This window comes from Oncorhynchus masou, chromosome 6 (assembly GCF_036934945.1).
Source record: "Oncorhynchus masou masou isolate Uvic2021 chromosome 6, UVic_Omas_1.1, whole genome shotgun sequence".
In the NCBI taxonomy this organism is placed as follows: domain Eukaryota; kingdom Metazoa; phylum Chordata; class Actinopteri; order Salmoniformes; family Salmonidae; genus Oncorhynchus; species Oncorhynchus masou.
The window spans coordinates 58,676,151-58,692,759 of record NC_088217.1 but is presented as its reverse complement, the minus strand read 5'-3'; the positions used below and the strand labels follow the sequence as shown (position 1 = coordinate 58,692,759).

Here is a 16,609-nt window from a genome sequence, read left to right as displayed (position 1 = left end):
TTAGAATCAATCCTCAAGGTGTTTTTTCACATATCTCTTCATTGATATGCAGTTCGTGGAAGCCTGCTTTCCCCTCAGAATCGCATGGAAAAATACCAGCAGCTGAAAATGACGCACCAATTTCGACGGAGGACACTGGGCGGACACCTGGAAAATGTAGTCTCTTATGGTCAATCTTCCAATGATATGTCTACAAATACGTCACAATGCTGCAGACACCTTGTGGAAACGATAGATAGGGCAGGCTCATTCCTCTCGCATTCACAGCCATATAAGGAGACAATGGAAAACAGAGCCTCAAAAATCCTGCTGATTTCCTGGTTGCCGTTTCATCTTGGTTTTGCCTGTAGCTCCCGTTCTAGGGCACCCACAGACAATATCTTTGCAGTTCTGGAAAATTCAGAGTGTTTTCTTTCCATAGCTATCAATTATATGCATAGTCGAGCATATTTTTGTGACAAAATATCTTGTTTAAAACGGGAACGTTTTTCATTCAAAAATGAAATAGCGCCCCCAGAGTTTCAAGAGGTTAAAAAAGTGCTTTCTGGACCGTTTTTCGAAATTCTTTCGTTCTTTTGTCAATTACACATGTGTAAGAACTGTATGAATATACTTTTGTCCAATTTTATTATCATAATTTTTTTTTTATTACTTGCGCATAAGGCACATATTTTGTCCATTTGCAATATGATTTCATAGGACGTCAAAAGTCAAAAATAGCTAAATTTTATAAAAAACTTCACACACCCTTAAAAAGTGGCATATGTTTTGTGGGGGCCAAATGTCATAAGAAATTTGACATGCTCAAAAATCCTGCAGAAATGCAAAATTGACTGGCCTGATGAACTCGGGATGGCCGGGCAGTGATTGTTGTTCCTTTCCATCTCTCGTTAGGGTTGATTTCAGAATGTCCATTTGTTTATGTTTTATCACTCTTGCAAAGTCACTGTGCATTTGCAATATGGTTAACTGGGCATTCACCATCACGAATTTGTCATGCTATAAAAATCGTGCAGGAATGCCAAATTGACTGGCCCGATGAACTCGGGATGGCTGGGCAGTGATTCTGGTACCTCTCCATCGCTCGTTAGGGTTGATTTCAGAATGTCCATGTGTTTATGTTTTCTCACTCTTGCAAAGTCACTGTGCATTTGCAATATGGTTAACTGGGCATTCACCATCACGAATTTGTCATTCTATAAAAATCATGCAGGAATGCCAAATTGACTGGCCCGATGAACTCGGGATGGCTGGGCAGTGATTCTGGTACCTCTCCATCGCTCGTTAGGGTTGATTTCAGAATGTCACTTTTGGTGATGGTACCTCACTGTTTAAACATATTGCAAATGGACAAGAGTCACCAGCAAGTCACCGTCCATCAGTCAATTTGATATCATTCTGACACCAAACTGATACAAACTGACACCAAACCCACTTTTCCCAACTCGTTTAGTAGCCAACTATCACATACTTCAGAGCTGGCCCAAAATTCACAACGCCTTCGGGTCAAACCATAAAAAAAAACATAAAACACGTAGTTACGTTCTAGCTGCGGGTCCATTTCTTGTGTTATGTATAGGCCTAGCAGAGGCGACCCCGAATCCCAAGTTTTGGCTCGATAGGTCATTTGGTGTCCGAGTAAAACCCTAATTGGTGCTGAAAATCCACTTTTTTCAATTACTTGCTACGGGGTCCTTGAATGAGCTATTGGACAGAAACGTTGGGTTCTGTCTCTATGGGCCGAGATGGTCACAATGCACCTAGTCTTGTGACTCTGGGACATTTCTAAATGTCGCCATTTTCGTAAATGGTCAAAATGAATTGAAGTCATTGCAAATGTACGAGGCTGTTTCTCGGTCCGAGAACCTTCTAGAGCGCCGTAACTCACCACGCACTATCGACCTGAGGTCTAGAACAGGATTCTAAAGTTTCGGAACTCTAGGTCTGACGGTTCTTTAAAAGTTCCAACAAGGTTAACTAATGCAGGGAGTGTTTGTCTCTACGCACCCCAATGGGTCCCTACTTCCAAGCTGTGTGTGTGTGTGATTTAGTTTTCCTTTGAAATTTTATGGGGAAAATGATTGATTTACAGTTCATGGGGGTTACCCAGTCACACATATGAAGTTTTGGAGAGATGTGACTTTTCTAACCCTTCAAAACAGGCAGTGTGACCCAATTAAAGGCACTTCCGGTTGGCACAGGAAGCTATAAGTAAACACATGTCGGGATTGACATAGCCACTTACAGAATCCTGAGTTTTAAGTCGAGAATTGACCGATCTACACAGGGTTGAATGCAGAGTCATTTTCACCTTTGCTGGTGATGTACATCCAAATACCTTTTGGGTGAATTTAACCACTTCCGGTTGCTCCAGGAAGATTAGAATCGACACAGGTAGACCTCATAGTGGTCTGATGGACTGTCATCAAAGACAGGTTCATAAGGCATTCATAACCCACATAGGCCTCAGGTTGAATTTAGAGGAGCAGGCAATGTATTCCTATGGGGAGAGAAGTCAATGCAAACTGTTTGATGTATACACCTTCTTTTAACTGTGAAGGGTTAATGCCACACGGTCAAGGTTAGGCTTGCACAGATCGGGAGGACCTTAGGGACACTCCTGTGTTTGAATTGTCCTTCTAAACCTAACGGTTCCGCCGCTGTCACCCAAAATCAAATGACGTTGTGGTGCAGGCTTCATTTTGGGCCTACTTTTCTAATGCTCGCTGCGCTTAGACTGAGCGAGCTACGGTCAAGTGGGATATCTCGTTGAACTCGGCACGGCCTTGGGATTATGTTTATGCCATTGCCTGCTCTCTGTGTCTTTAAGCACCGCGCTTTGTCACTCCATCCTTGCTGTGTGTGTGTGTGAGAGCTTTTCTTTGACATCTGTTGGGAGAAATGACTGATTTTACAGTTCAGGAGGGTTGCCTAATCACACATATGAAGTTTTAAAAAGATCTGACCTTTTTAACCCTTGGAAACAGCCACTATGACACCATTTAAGGCACTTCCTGTTGGCACAGGAAGCTATAAATCAGGGGTGTCAAACTCATTCCATGGAGGGCCTAGTGTCTGCATGTTTTTGGTTTTCCCTTTCAATTAAGCCCCAAACAACCAGGTGTGGGGAGTTCCTTACTAATTAGTGACCTTTATTCATCAATCAAGTACAAGGGAGGAGCGAAAACCCGCAGCCACTTGGCCCTCCGTGGAATGAGTTTGACACCTGTGCTATAAATAAACCCATATCCTGATTGGGGTATGCCTTTACAGAATCCTGAGTTTTAAGTCTTTACGTTAAGAACTGAGTTATTTACGGAGGGTTTAGTGAGTGTGTGTTATTTCAGAAAATCATAGAAAATCACAGAAATCTCGCAGAGCTCCGCAGCACACTTTAAAAATATTCATATGAACACCCTGCAACTGGATCTGTAACTGTTGAAAAAAAAACACCTATATTTGAACATCACCAATCTGTCATTGTGCAATTTCTCTTAATTGACGATAGATAAATGGTTGTTTTTTTTTTATTGACACCGGAGGCTCCTTGACTTTGACGTGAAGTGAAAAAATAATTTCTCTATTTTCACCGCCTGGGCTACGGCGGTGTGGGAGCAACAATCCGTCATCTGCATCAGTCTGGAGGAGTTTGTGGCGGAGTCTCCATTTTCCAGAAGAGATGCTGCTCATAAACTCCAGCTACGTCAAGACGCCCGTAGTGTGGCAGACTACACGGTGAAATTTTGCACGTTAGCGGCTGAGAGTGCCTGGAACCCGGACACATTGTTCGACATGTTCCTTCACAGATCATCAGAGGTGATCAAAGATGAGCTCACAGCCTGGGAGTTGCCCATGGACCTCAACTCCCTCATAGCCTTGACCATCCAGATCGATAGGCAGCTACGAGAACGTAGGAGGGAGAGGGAATGTGTTCGTTGTCGCCTTTGCACGCCCTCGATTCCCACCTCGACTTCGAGGAACACCAAAGGCAGTTCCGAGAGACTCCGACGTCACCCGAGTGCTCACGGGAATCGCCGAGGGTGGTTGACTCGCATCCTCCAGAGTCCAAGCTACTGGGAAGGGCTCGATTGTCTCTAGTTGAACGTTTACGCAGATTGAACACCAGGAGCTGTCTACATTGTGGGACAACAGGACGTTATATTTCCACATGTCCATTGAAAAGACCAGGCTCATCAGTAGGAACGAGTACTCTGGTGAGATGTACGGGGAGTTTCAAATCCCCCATTACTCGCACCCCTCTCCAAAACACCCTGTTGTGGGGTGACCAGGCCAAATCACTCCAGGTGTATATGTATTTATTATGGATCCCCATTAGCTGCTGCCAAGGCATATATACAGTACCATGTGTACGTGTGTGTGTATTGTGTGTGTGAATGCGCCAATGTTTGTATTGCTTCACGGTCCCCACTGTTCCATAATGTGTTTTTTTATCTGTTTTTTTTAAATCTAATTTTACTGCTTGCATGAGTTACATGATGTGGAATAGAGTTACATATAGTCATGGCTCTATTTAGTACTGTGCGCCTTCCATAGTCTGTTCTGGACTTGGGGACTGTGAAGAGACCTCTTGTGGCATATCTTGTGAGGTATGCATGTGTCAGCCAGTAGGTCAAACAGACAGCTCGGTGCTTTCAACATGTCAATACCTCTCATAAATACAAGCAGTGATGAAGTCAATCTCTCCTCAACTTTGAAAGATTGACATGCATATTATTAATATCTCTGTGTATATCCAAGGACCCGCCGTGCTGCCCTGTTCTGAGCTAAATGCAATTATCCTAAGTCCATTTTTGTGGCACCTGACCACACGACTGAACAGTAGTCCAGGTGTGACAAAACTAGAGCCTGTCAGACCTGCCTTGTTGACAGTGCTATCACGGAGGTAGAGTAGAGCCTTACCATAGACATACTTATCCCCATCTTAGCTACTGCTGTATCAATATGTTTTTGACCGTGACAGTTTACAATCCATGGATAACTCCAAGCAGTTTAGTCACCTAAACTTGCTCAATTTTCACATTATTTATTACAAGATATAGTTGAGGTTTAGGGTTTAGTGAATGATTTGTTCCAAAGGTGTTAACCAGACAAGTGATTAACTACGATGTAAAAGTAATTGTTTGTCTGGCTACAGCATAACACAATCTGAAGTCATATAGGGCAGAGTCTCACAAGCATTAGAAACAGCATTGGGTGTGGATACGGTGGGAATGTGGATCTGAGCAAGTGTGATGTCATACATTTTTGTGGATCTGTATGTAAATGTTAAGTTGTCTATTGTTTTTGTCAATGTATGTTTTTATTTGTCCCAACAACAAAAAAAGTAAAATAAAAAATGACAAGAAAAGTAATTGTTGACTTTATTACAGATTGCTCAGGACTTTTTAAACCCAGACTGCTTGTGAAACTCACTGATTGTCACGTTCTAACCTTTATTTCCTTTGTTTTGTCATTATTTAGTATGGTCAGGGTGTGAGTTGGGGTGGGCAGTCTATGTTTGTTTTTCTATGATTTGGGTATTTCTATGTTTCGGCCAAGTATGGTTCTCAATCAGAGGCAGGTGTCATTAGTTGTCTCTGATTGAGAATCATACTTAGGTAGCCTGGGTTTCACTGTGTGTTTCTGGGTGATTGTTCCTGTCTCTGTGTTTGCACCAGATAGGATGGTTATGGGTTTCCACGTTTCTTGTTTTTGTTAGTTTGTTCATGTGAAGTGCTTTATTAAACATGAATCAAAATAACCACACTGCGCTTTGGTCCGCCTCTCCTTCAAGTCAAGAAAACCGTAACAGAATCACCCACCACAACAGGACCAAGCGGCGGGGTAATGGGCAACAGCAACAGCGGCGCAAAGAGGAATGGACATGGGACGATGTATTGGACGGCAAGGGTTGCTACACATGGGAGGAGATCCTGGCGGGAAAGGATCGCCTTCCATGGGAACAGGTGGAGGCAGCTAGGAGAGCAGAGGCAGCCGGAGAGAGGAGCCGGCGATATGAGGGAACACGGCTGACAAGGAAGCCCGAGAGGCAGTCCCAAAAATTTATTGGGGGGTGGCACACAGGAAGTGTGGCGAAGCCAGGTAGGAGACCTGCGCCAACTTCCTGTGCTTACTGGGGGGCAAGAGAGACCGGGCAGGCACCGTGTTATGCGGTGGAGCGCACGGTGTCCACAGTGCGGGTGCATATCCCGGTGCGGTACATACCAGCTCCGCGTATCGGCCGGGCTAGAGTGAGCATCGAGCCAAGTGCCATGAAGCCGGCTCTACGCATCTGGTCTCCAGTGCGTCTCCTTGGGCCGGCTTACATGGCACCAGCCTTGCGTACGGTGTCCCCGGTTCGCCTGCATAGCCCAGTGCGGGCTATTCCACCTCGCCACACTGGCAGGGCGACCGGGACCATTCAACCGGGTAAGGTTGGGCAGGCTCGGTGCTCAAGAGCTCCAGTGCGCCTGCACGGTCCGGTCTATCCGTCACCACCTCCACGCACCAGCCCTCCGGTGGCAGCCCCCCACACCAGGCTGTCTCTCCGGCTCATCCTTACACGTGCTTCCGCCTGTCCAGCGCTGCCGGAGCCTTCCTCCTCTCCAGCGCTGTCGGAGTCTCCCGCCTCTCCAGCGCTGCCAGAGCCTTCCTCCTCTCCAGCGCAGCCGTAGTCTCCCGCCTGTTCGGCGCTGCCAGAGCTCCCGCCCCTCATTCCAGAGGCGCCAGAGCTACTCAGTCCAGCGCTACCAGAGCCTTCCTCTCCAGCGTTGCCGGAGCTTCCCGTCTGCCCAGCGCCAGTTGAGCCGCCCGTCTGCCCAGCGCCGCCAGTGCCGCCAGTCTGCCCGGCGCCGCCAGTGCCGCCAGTCTGCCAGGGGCCGCCAGTGCCGCCAGTCTGCCCGGCGCCGCCAGTGCCGCCAGTCTGCCAGGGGCCGCCAGTGCCGCCAGTCTCCAGGGGCCGCCAGTGCCGCCAGTCTGCCAGGGGCCGCCAGTGCCGCCAGTCAGCCAGTGGCCGCCAGTGCCGCCAGTCAGCCAGGGGCCGCCAGTGCCGCCAGTCAGCCAGGGGCCGCCAGTGCCGCCAGTCTGCCAGGGGCCGCCAGTGCCGCCAGTCTGCCAGTGGCCGCCAGTGCCGCCAGTCAGCCAGGGGCCGCCAGTGCCGCCAGTCAGTGAGGGGACGCCAGTGCCGCCAGTCAGCTAGGGACCGCCGGTCAGCCAGGGGCCGCCAGTGCCGCCAGTCAGCCCAGAGGCGCCAGAGCCCCTCAGCCCAGAGGCGCCAGAGCCCCTCAGCCCAGAGGCGCCAGAGCCCCTCAGCCCAGAGCCGCCAGAGCCCCTCAGCCCAGAGCCGCCAGAGCCCCTCTGTCCAGAGCTGCCCCTCTGTCTCGTGGGTCATTTAGTAGGGTCGCTGTGGTTAGGAGGCCACGGAGACGGACAATAAGGCGGACTAAGACGATGGTGAAGTGGGGTCCGAGTCCCGCGCCAGAGCCGCCACCGCGGACAGACGCCCACCCAGACCCTCCCCTATAGGTTAAGGTTTTGCGGCCGGAGTCCGCACCTTTGGGGGGGCGGGTACTGTCACGGTCTGACCTTTATTTCCTTTGTTTTGTCATTATTTAGTATGGTCAGGGCGTGAGTTGGGGTGGGCAGTCTGTTTGTTTTTCTATGATTTGGGGATTTCTATGTTTCGGCCAAGTATGGTTCTCAATCAGAGGCAGGTGTCATTAGTTGTCTCTGATTGAGAATCATACTTAGGTAGCCTCGGTTTCACTGTGTGTTTGTGGGTGATTGTTCCTGTCTCTGTGTTTGGACCAGATAGGACTGTTTTGGGTTTCACGTTTCTTGTTTTTGTTAGTTTGTTCACGTGAAGTGCTTTATTAAACATTAATCAAAATAACCACACTGTCAAGAAAACCGTTACACTGATAACTGGATCGTGGTCTTCTCTTCAAAGTGCAGGTATAGTTTGAAATGACCAGGCTGGTGGAGCCTCAAATGCTTATTTATTTTTAGTCTGAAACAGTCAAGTTATTCACTAAACATTCTTCTCTCCAGATTCACAAGGTGACATCACTTTAAGACTCTGCCAGTGGTCTTCCCAATACCAGTCTACAAGATAGGGAAGAAAGCATTCCTTCCCAGCTTCAATGAGACCAGAAAGTCCTTCATTGACTTGCAGCGTGTAAGTTTAAATAGTGGATAGACATAAGTAAATTGATGAGGAAATTAAATGATGGCATTTTGTAAACCTTAAATGAAAGGAGCAGCATTCAAAATCTGTTATGCATAACTGCACACTCAAAGACATTAGATAGGTTTCCATCCAATGCAAATATTCTAAAATCTGCTTAAAACAATATGCCTATGTGCGTGCACATAAAAATAACTTTTACTGTTAAATACACATTCACCGAATAGCAAAAATACAAGTTAATGGGTTTCCATCGCATGGTTTTCTCAAACGGTTGCGTTATTTCACAAATGTGCCCTCTCTGGTCTTGACACGTGCACTCTAGCCAACAGCTCACACACACAGTGGCAGTAGGCTATGTACATTATGAGATTAATACCGATCATCATGTCAGAAGAATTAGACCCTCAATTCTTATTGGAATACTTATTGGAAAGAAGCATCAAGCTCATCACCTTGCACATTCATATCATCGGGTGACTCCAAGTTTACTTCGATATAATCAAATCAAATTTTATTTGTCACATGCGCCGAATACGAGCCCCTAACCAACAATGCAGTTAAAAAAAATATGGATAAGAATAAGAAATAAAAGTAAAACGTAATTAAAGAGTAGCAGTAAAACAACAATAGTGAGACTATATACCGGCGTGTACCGGTACAGAGTCCATGTGCGGGGGCACCAATTAGTTGAGGTCATATGTACATGTAGGTTGAGTTATTAAAGTGACTATGCATAGATGATAACAACAGAGAGTAACTGTGGTGAAAGGGAGGGGGAGGGCAATGCAAATAGTCTGGGTAGCCAGTTGATTAGATGTTCAGGAGTCATATGGCTTGGGGGTAGAAGCTGTTTAGAAGCCTATTGGACCTAGAATTGGTGCTCCGGTCCCACTTGCCGTGCGGTAGAAGAGAGAACAGTCTATGACTAGTGTGGCTGGAGTCTTTGACAATTTTTAGGGCATTCCTCTGACACCTCCTTGTACAGAGGTCCTGGACAGCAGGAAGCTTGGCCCCAGTAATGTACTGGGCCGTACGCACTACCCTCTGTAGTGCCTTGCGGTCAGAATCCGAGCAGTTGCCATACCAGGCAGTGATGCAACCAGTTCTCGATGGTGCAGCTGTAAAACCTTTTGAACATCTGAGGATCCATGCCAAATCTTTTCAGTCTCCTGAGGGGCTATAGGTTTTGTCATTCCCTCTTCACTATTGTCTTGGTGTGCTTGGACCATGTTAGTTTGTTGGTAATGTGGACACCAAGGAACTTGAAGCTCTCAACCTCCTCCACTACAGCAATGTCGATGAGAATGGGGCGTGCTCAGTCCTCCTTTCCTGAAGCCACAATCATCTCCTTTGTCTTGATCACGTTGAGGGATAGGTTGTTGTCCTGGCACCACACGGCCAGGTCTCTGACCACCTCCCTATAGGCCGTCTCGTCGTTGTCTGTGATCAGGCCTACCACTGTGATCAGGCCTACCACAACTTAATGATGGTGTTGGAGTCGTGCCTGGCCGTGCAGTCATGAAAGAACAGGGAGTACAGGAGGGGACTGAGCATGCACCCCTGAGGGGCCCCAGTGTTGAGTATCAGCATGGCTGATGTGTTGTTACCTACCCTTACCACCTGGGGCAGAGTACATGTTGTTTAATATATTTATTACATTTAATGTGAATTTTTTTCTGAAGTAAGTTAATTTAAAGTTATGTGATTTGATTTATGTAAATACATTTAAGTATTGTTTAACACACAGTAACCAAAAACCTGATTTCATTTATATATTCATACTGAGTTTGCAGCAAACAGAATGTTCATAAGTTTTCCAGAATTGTTTGCCAGAAGTTCACAATTTGCCTAAAATTTTCCACAACATTTTACCGCAAAACTAATTTTCATGTGAAAATATGCGGCAAATTGGCTGAAGGTTTTTTTGGTAAGGGTTGTTATGATTCTCAATGTTCAAATAGCTAGAAATAATGACAAGAATTTGCCATGTGGGGAATCGTAGGTGGCTCGTTTCAGCATTCAGCGTCTTGTTTTGATGTGTTTTGACTGTCATGTCAATGATAATTCAGCTGAAATTCTCCTGTTAGCTAACCAACAACTGTAACGATGTATTTGAGAGACAAGTGCTAATTGTGGAAATGTATTTGTTTTCAATAAACATTGAGACTAGATATAGTTTATGTTGTCAACAGTTGTGCACACTTTTGTTGCTAAACAACCAACCCGTGGGTGGAGAATGGTGTTATTTCTATCAGAAAAAAATCCAAAGTATATATTGTTCCACTTGGAACCGATAGGTTGTGCGGCCTTATTCATAATTTAACTTCTTGAAACTCTAGGGGTGCTATATCATTTTTGGATAAAAAGACGTTCCCGTTTTAAGCGCAATATTTTGTCACAAAAAGATGCTCGACTATGCATATAATTGGTAGCATTGGAAAGAAAACACTCTGACGTTTCCAGAACTGCAAAGATATTTTCTGTGCGTGCCCTAGAACGTGAGCTACAGGCAAAACCAAGATGAAACGGCATCCAGGAAATGAGCAGGATTTTTGAGGCTCCGTTTTCCATTGTCTCCTTATATGGCTGTGAATGCGAGAGGAGTGAGTCTGCCCTTTCTGTCGTTTCCCCAAGGTGTCTGCAGCATTGTGACGTATTTGTAGGCATATCATTGGAAGATTGACCATAAGAGACCACATTTACCAGGTGTCCGCCCGGTGTCCTGCGCCGAAATTGGTGCGCAAAACTCAGTTGCAAGTATTTTTCCATGGAATTCAGAGAAGAAAGCAGGCTTCCACGAACGATATATCAATGACGAGATATGTGAAAAAACACCTTGAGGATTGATTCCAAACAACGTTTGCCATGTTTCGGTCGATATTATGGAGTTAATTCGGAAAAAGTTTGACGTTGTTGGTGACTGAATTTTCGGTTCGTTTCGGTAGCCAATTGTGATGTACAAAACGAAGCGATTTCTCCTACACAAAGACGCTTTCAGGAAAAACTGCACATTTGCTATGTAACTGAGAGTCTCCTCATTGAAAACATCCGAAGCTCTTCAAAGGTAAATGATTTTATTTATTTGGTTATCTGGTTTTTGTGAAAATGTTGCGTGCTAAATGCTACTCAAAATGCTAAGCTAGCTTAGCATACTCTTACACAAATTAGTCAATTGCTATGGTTCAAAAGCATATTTTGAAAATCTGAGATGACAGTGTTGTTAAGAAAAGGCTAAGCTTGAGAGTAGGCGCATTATTTTCATTTTATTTGCGATTTTCAGAAATCGTTAACGTTGCGTTATGCTAATGAGCCTGAGGCTTTATTCACGATCCCGGATCCGGGATGGGGAGTTTCAAGAGGTCACAAGTAAAGATGTTGGAATTATGAGGAAATTAAGTCAAGGTCAGAATATGACTTATCTGTAGACACACCTCCGCCACACCTTAATTTGTTTGATCTTCACCCCAAACGAATAGCGAGTGAAGAGCATGCTTAAATTCAAGGTCAGAATACGCATAGAAAGTATTCACACCCCTTGACTTTTTCCTAATTTTGTTGTGTTACAGCCTGAATTTAAAATTGATTAAATGTTGATTTAAAAAAAATCACTGACCTACACACAATACCCCATAATGTCAAAGTGGAATTATATTTTTTTACAAATGTTTACAAATGAATTAACTGAAACTGAAATATCTTGAGTCAATAACTATTTAACTCCTTTGTTATGGCAAGAGTAAATAATTCAGGAGACATTTTTTGCTAAACAAGTCACATAAGTTGTATGGACGCCCTCTGTGCGCAATAATAGTGATTATCATGATTTTTTGAATGGCTGTCTCATCTCTGTACCACACACATACAATTATTTGTAAAGTCCCTCAGTCGAGCAGTGAATTTCAAACACAGATTCAACCACAAATCAATATCAATACACCCAGTCAATACAAAGATGCATGCGTCCTTCCTAACTCAGTTGCCGGAGAGGAAGGAAACCACTCAGGGATTTCACCATGAGGCCAAATGGTGACTTTTAAACCATTTGCAACAAGGCACATAAATAATACTGCAAAACATGTGTCAAAGGAATTAACTTTTTATCCTGAATACAAATTGTTATGCTTGGGGAAATCCAATAAGGACATTACTGAGTACCACTCTCCAGCTTTTCAAGCATAGTGGTGGCTGCATCATGTTATGGGTATGCTTGTTATCGTTAAGAACTGGTAAGCTTTTCAGGATAGAAAAATAAATGGAATGGAGCTAAGCAAAGGCAAAATCCTAGAGGAAAACCTGGTTCAGTCTGCTTTTCCACTGTGAATGTTCCTGAGTGGCCGAGTTACAGTGTTGACTTAAATCTACTTGACAATCTAGGTCAAGACCTGAAAATTGTCTAGCAATGATCAACAACATTTTTGACAGATCTTGAAGAATTTTGAAAGGAATAAGTGGCAAATGTTACACAATCAAGGTGTGGAAAGCACTTAGTCTTACCCAGAAAGACTCACAGCTGTAATCACTGTCAATGGTGCTTCTACAAAGTATTGACACAAGGATGTGAATACTTATGTAAATGATTATTTCTGTATTTAATTTTCAATACATTGGCATGGTTTCATTGTCATTATAAGGTATTGTGTGAAGAAGGTGAGATTGTTTTTACATTTAATCCATTTTGAATTCATGCTGTAACACAACAACATGTGGAATAAGTCAAGGCATATGAATGCTTTCTGAACACTGTATCCCAGTTTGCTTTCAGAATTTAGAACCATGGAAAGTGAGGTCATTTCCTGCTGTATTCAGTTGTCAGTCCAAGTGCAATACTTTCTTGGCAGGCCTTCTCCATATGTTTTGAGGTCACACAGTCATACTGTAGGATGGGCCCATCGGGTTACTGGAAATACTGATCTATAAATCAGCAGGCAAAGGACCTCAAAACCTAATGGTGCTTATCTCCTTGCTTGGCTTCCTTCCTGTGTCTGGTTTGTGTAGTGCCCAGATAACAATCCATTAAATGTAGAGGTACTGTTCTAAGTGCAAGTGTTACACAAAATGAATTAGCTTGACGTTAATTTGAAAGATACATTGACTGCATAGAGAAGTACACCAGGCCTTGTCTGACCAATACATCTTCTCTGTAATGAAGTACAATGCCATACAGTTTGGGGCACATAGGGGTTTGTATTACATTTTTGGGACAACATATACTGTTTTCTGTGTTGAACTTTGGATTTGCAAACAGCTGTTACACACTGTTGAACAGGATGTGTTCTATCTGATGAACTGTGCTGTCTCACAGCTTTATGATTAGAAAGAAACAAATAAAGAACCATTTTAGGATTGGATGGGACTCTTTGAAAACGTTAAAATTACAGTTGAAGTCAGAGGTTTACACACACCTTAGCCAAATACATTTAAACTCAGTTTTTCACAATTCCTGACATTTAATCCGAGTAAAGATCCCCAGTCTTAGGTCAGTTAGGATCGCCACTTTATTTGAAGAATGTGAAATATCAGAATAATAGTAGAGAGAATTATTTATTTCAGCTTTTCTTTCTTTCATCACATTACACTCATTACACTCAATAGGTATTTGGGAGCATTGCCTTTAAATTATTTCACTTGGGTCAAACGTTTTGGGTAGCCTTCCACAAGTTTCCCACAATAAGTTGGGTGAATTCTGGCCCATTCCTCATGAAAGAGCTGGTGTAACCGAGTCAGGTTTGTAGGCCTCCTTGCTCGCACATGCTTTTTCAGTTCTGCCCACACATTTTCTCCAGGATTGAGGACAGGGCTTGGTGATGGCCACTCCAATACCTTGACTTTGTTGTCCTTAAGCCATTTTGTCACAACTTTAGAAGTATGCTTGCGGTCGTTGTCCATTTGGAAGACCCATTTGTGACCAAGCTTTAACTTCCTGACTGATGTCTTGAGATGTAGTTTCAATATATCCACATACTTTTCTTCCCTATTTTGTGAAGTGCACCAGTCCCTCCTGCAGCAATGCACCCCCACAACATGATGCTGCCACCCCCGTGCTTCACGGTTGGGGTGGTGTTCTTCGGCTTGCAAGCCTCCCCCTTTTTCCTCCAAACATAAGATGGTCATTATGGCCAAACAGTTCTATTTTTGTTTCATCATACCAGAGGACATTTCTCCAAAAAGTGCGATCTTTGTCCCCATGTGCAGTTGCAAACCATAGTCTGGCTTTTTTATGGCAGTTTTGGAGCAGTGGCTTCTTCCTTGCTGAGAGGCCTTTCAGGTTATGTCAATATAGGACTCATTTTACTGTGGATATAGAGAATTTTGTACCGGTTTCGTCCAGCATCTTCACAAGGTCCTTTGCTGTTGCTCTGGGATTGATTTGCACTTTTCGCACCAAAGTACGTTCATCTCTAGAAGACAGAACACGTCTCCTTCCTGAGTGGTATGACGGCTGCGTGGTCCCATGGTGTTTATAATTGCATACTATTGTTTGTACAGATTAACGTGGTACCTTCAGGCGTTTGGAAATTACTCCCAAGGATGAAACAGACTTGTGAAGGTCTACCAGGTCTTGGCTGATTTATTTTTATTTTCCCATGATGTCAAGCAAAGAGGAACCGAGTTTGAAGGTAGGCCTTGAAATACATCCACAGGTACACCTCCAATTGACTCAAATTATGTCAATTAGCCCATCAGAAGCTTCTAAAGCCATGACATAATTTTCTGGAGTTTTCCACGCTGTTTAAAGGCACAGTCAACTTCGTGTATGTAAACTTCTGACCCACTGGAATTGTGATACAGTGAACTGTAAGTGAAATAATCTGTCTGGAAACAATTGTTGGAAAAATGACTTGTGTCATGGACAAAGTAGATGTTCTAACCGACTTGCCAAAACAATAGTTTGTAAACAAGACATTTGTGGAGTGGTTGAAAAACGAGTTTTAATAACTCCAACCTAAGTGTATGTAAACTTCCGACTTCAACTGTAGATAAATTACTACCTAGGGATAACACTGTTCACACTTGATAACACCGTTCACACTTGGCACCTGTTTTGATTGACAATGATATTGTGAACGAATATGATGATAACCATTGTCCATTTTCTGTGTTTGGTAACTTAGCCACACAATCCAAATAAGTCCTAATAATATTAATCATATTACAATCAAAATGCCAGCTTCACCATAATAGAATTGAAACGGTTGAGAACGCACCATCTAATAGAGATTTTGCCTTTGCAACCTTGGCAAGAAATAGCAGCTGGACCAAAACCTCTGTGTACTTCTATCATGAAACTTTGGGTGGTTTGGCTGCTATTCCCAAGAAGAAAGCAACACACAGGAAATTACTCATGTTCAAAATTCACAGACATGCTTTTTAGTCAGTTTGTCTGAGTGAGAGAGAGAGAGAGAGAGAGAGAGAGAGAGAGAGAGAGAGAGAATATAAAAGTATGACTAATTCTAATCAACTTGAATATATGTATAGAATGTCAAAAGAAAGAAAAAAAACTGCTCTTTTAGTTTGAGAATGAGAGAAAAAGAGAGGCATGGTTACCTTGTTTGATGCCTGATAATGGGAGTCCTGTCTGTAGCTCCAGTCTGGCTGTATGTCCCATTCCTTGCGCTGTGGGGGAGTATAATCTGCACAAAATGCTTTAGATTATGACGTGAGGGGGCATGTCTGTATGTGAGAGGCTCTTTTTTCTATACAAAGAGGTGGAGCAGAGCATTTTTTGTCCACTTCAGTTCACTTTCAAAAGACTAATGCACTTCCCAGTCCCAAGCTTCATTCATACCTGGTTTTAATGTGTCCTGTGTCCTGCTCCTGTTCACAATCTAATTGTTCCCACATTTTCATACATGAGTCTACTCATGGTATTAAAATGTGTCTCTTATTCGTCCATTGTGTCCCCATTGTGACCAGATTTCCTGGTCCCTCCCTGTACGCAAATAATTTGGCAGGTATTCTTTCAAAATAATATTTATTTTGACACATATTGATGCCATAAATGAATGGTGCCACCTGTCAATGATTTTAGAGGGCGGAGTTATGATTTACATGGTTTTGCTGTCCAGATCCGTCGACACTTGTAAGATATCCAGACAATGTGTGCCTGACTACCTCCAGAGGTGGGCAGGAGGAACTGATCACAATCAGATCACAATTTGTCTTTTGATTGTCTACACCTGTCTAAAAATGTGGGCACAATCATTTTAGAACCAGGTATAATGGGGCTCCAGTCATAGTCATTTGGTTCTTACATTTTGTCGATGTCATCAACCTGATCACTGAATGCATTGCTTCGATAGTCATTAGCAGTGCCTCTGAACTCATATTTAAGAAAGACTGACACTAAACAAATATGGAGACTGCAGAGAAAGTTGATTATTTTTAATAAGTGGTGATGAAAACAAAATGTTGCTCTTAAAA

The 16,609-nt window shown here is 43.7% G+C and overlaps 1 protein-coding gene across 1 annotated transcript in view; it reads right to left on the bottom strand.

Annotated features, from left to right (window-relative positions):
• Positions 1 to 15,813, bottom strand: part of LOC135542351 (CMP-N-acetylneuraminate-beta-galactosamide-alpha-2,3-sialyltransferase 2-like) — a 36,215-nt gene extending 20,402 nt beyond the window's left edge. The window contains exon 1 of the mRNA XM_064969259.1: positions 15,734 to 15,813. The gene's annotated coding sequence lies outside the window, so the exon portion shown is untranslated. The remainder of the gene's footprint in view (positions 1 to 15,733) is intronic.
• Between the last annotated feature and the right edge of the window lie 796 nt (positions 15,814 to 16,609).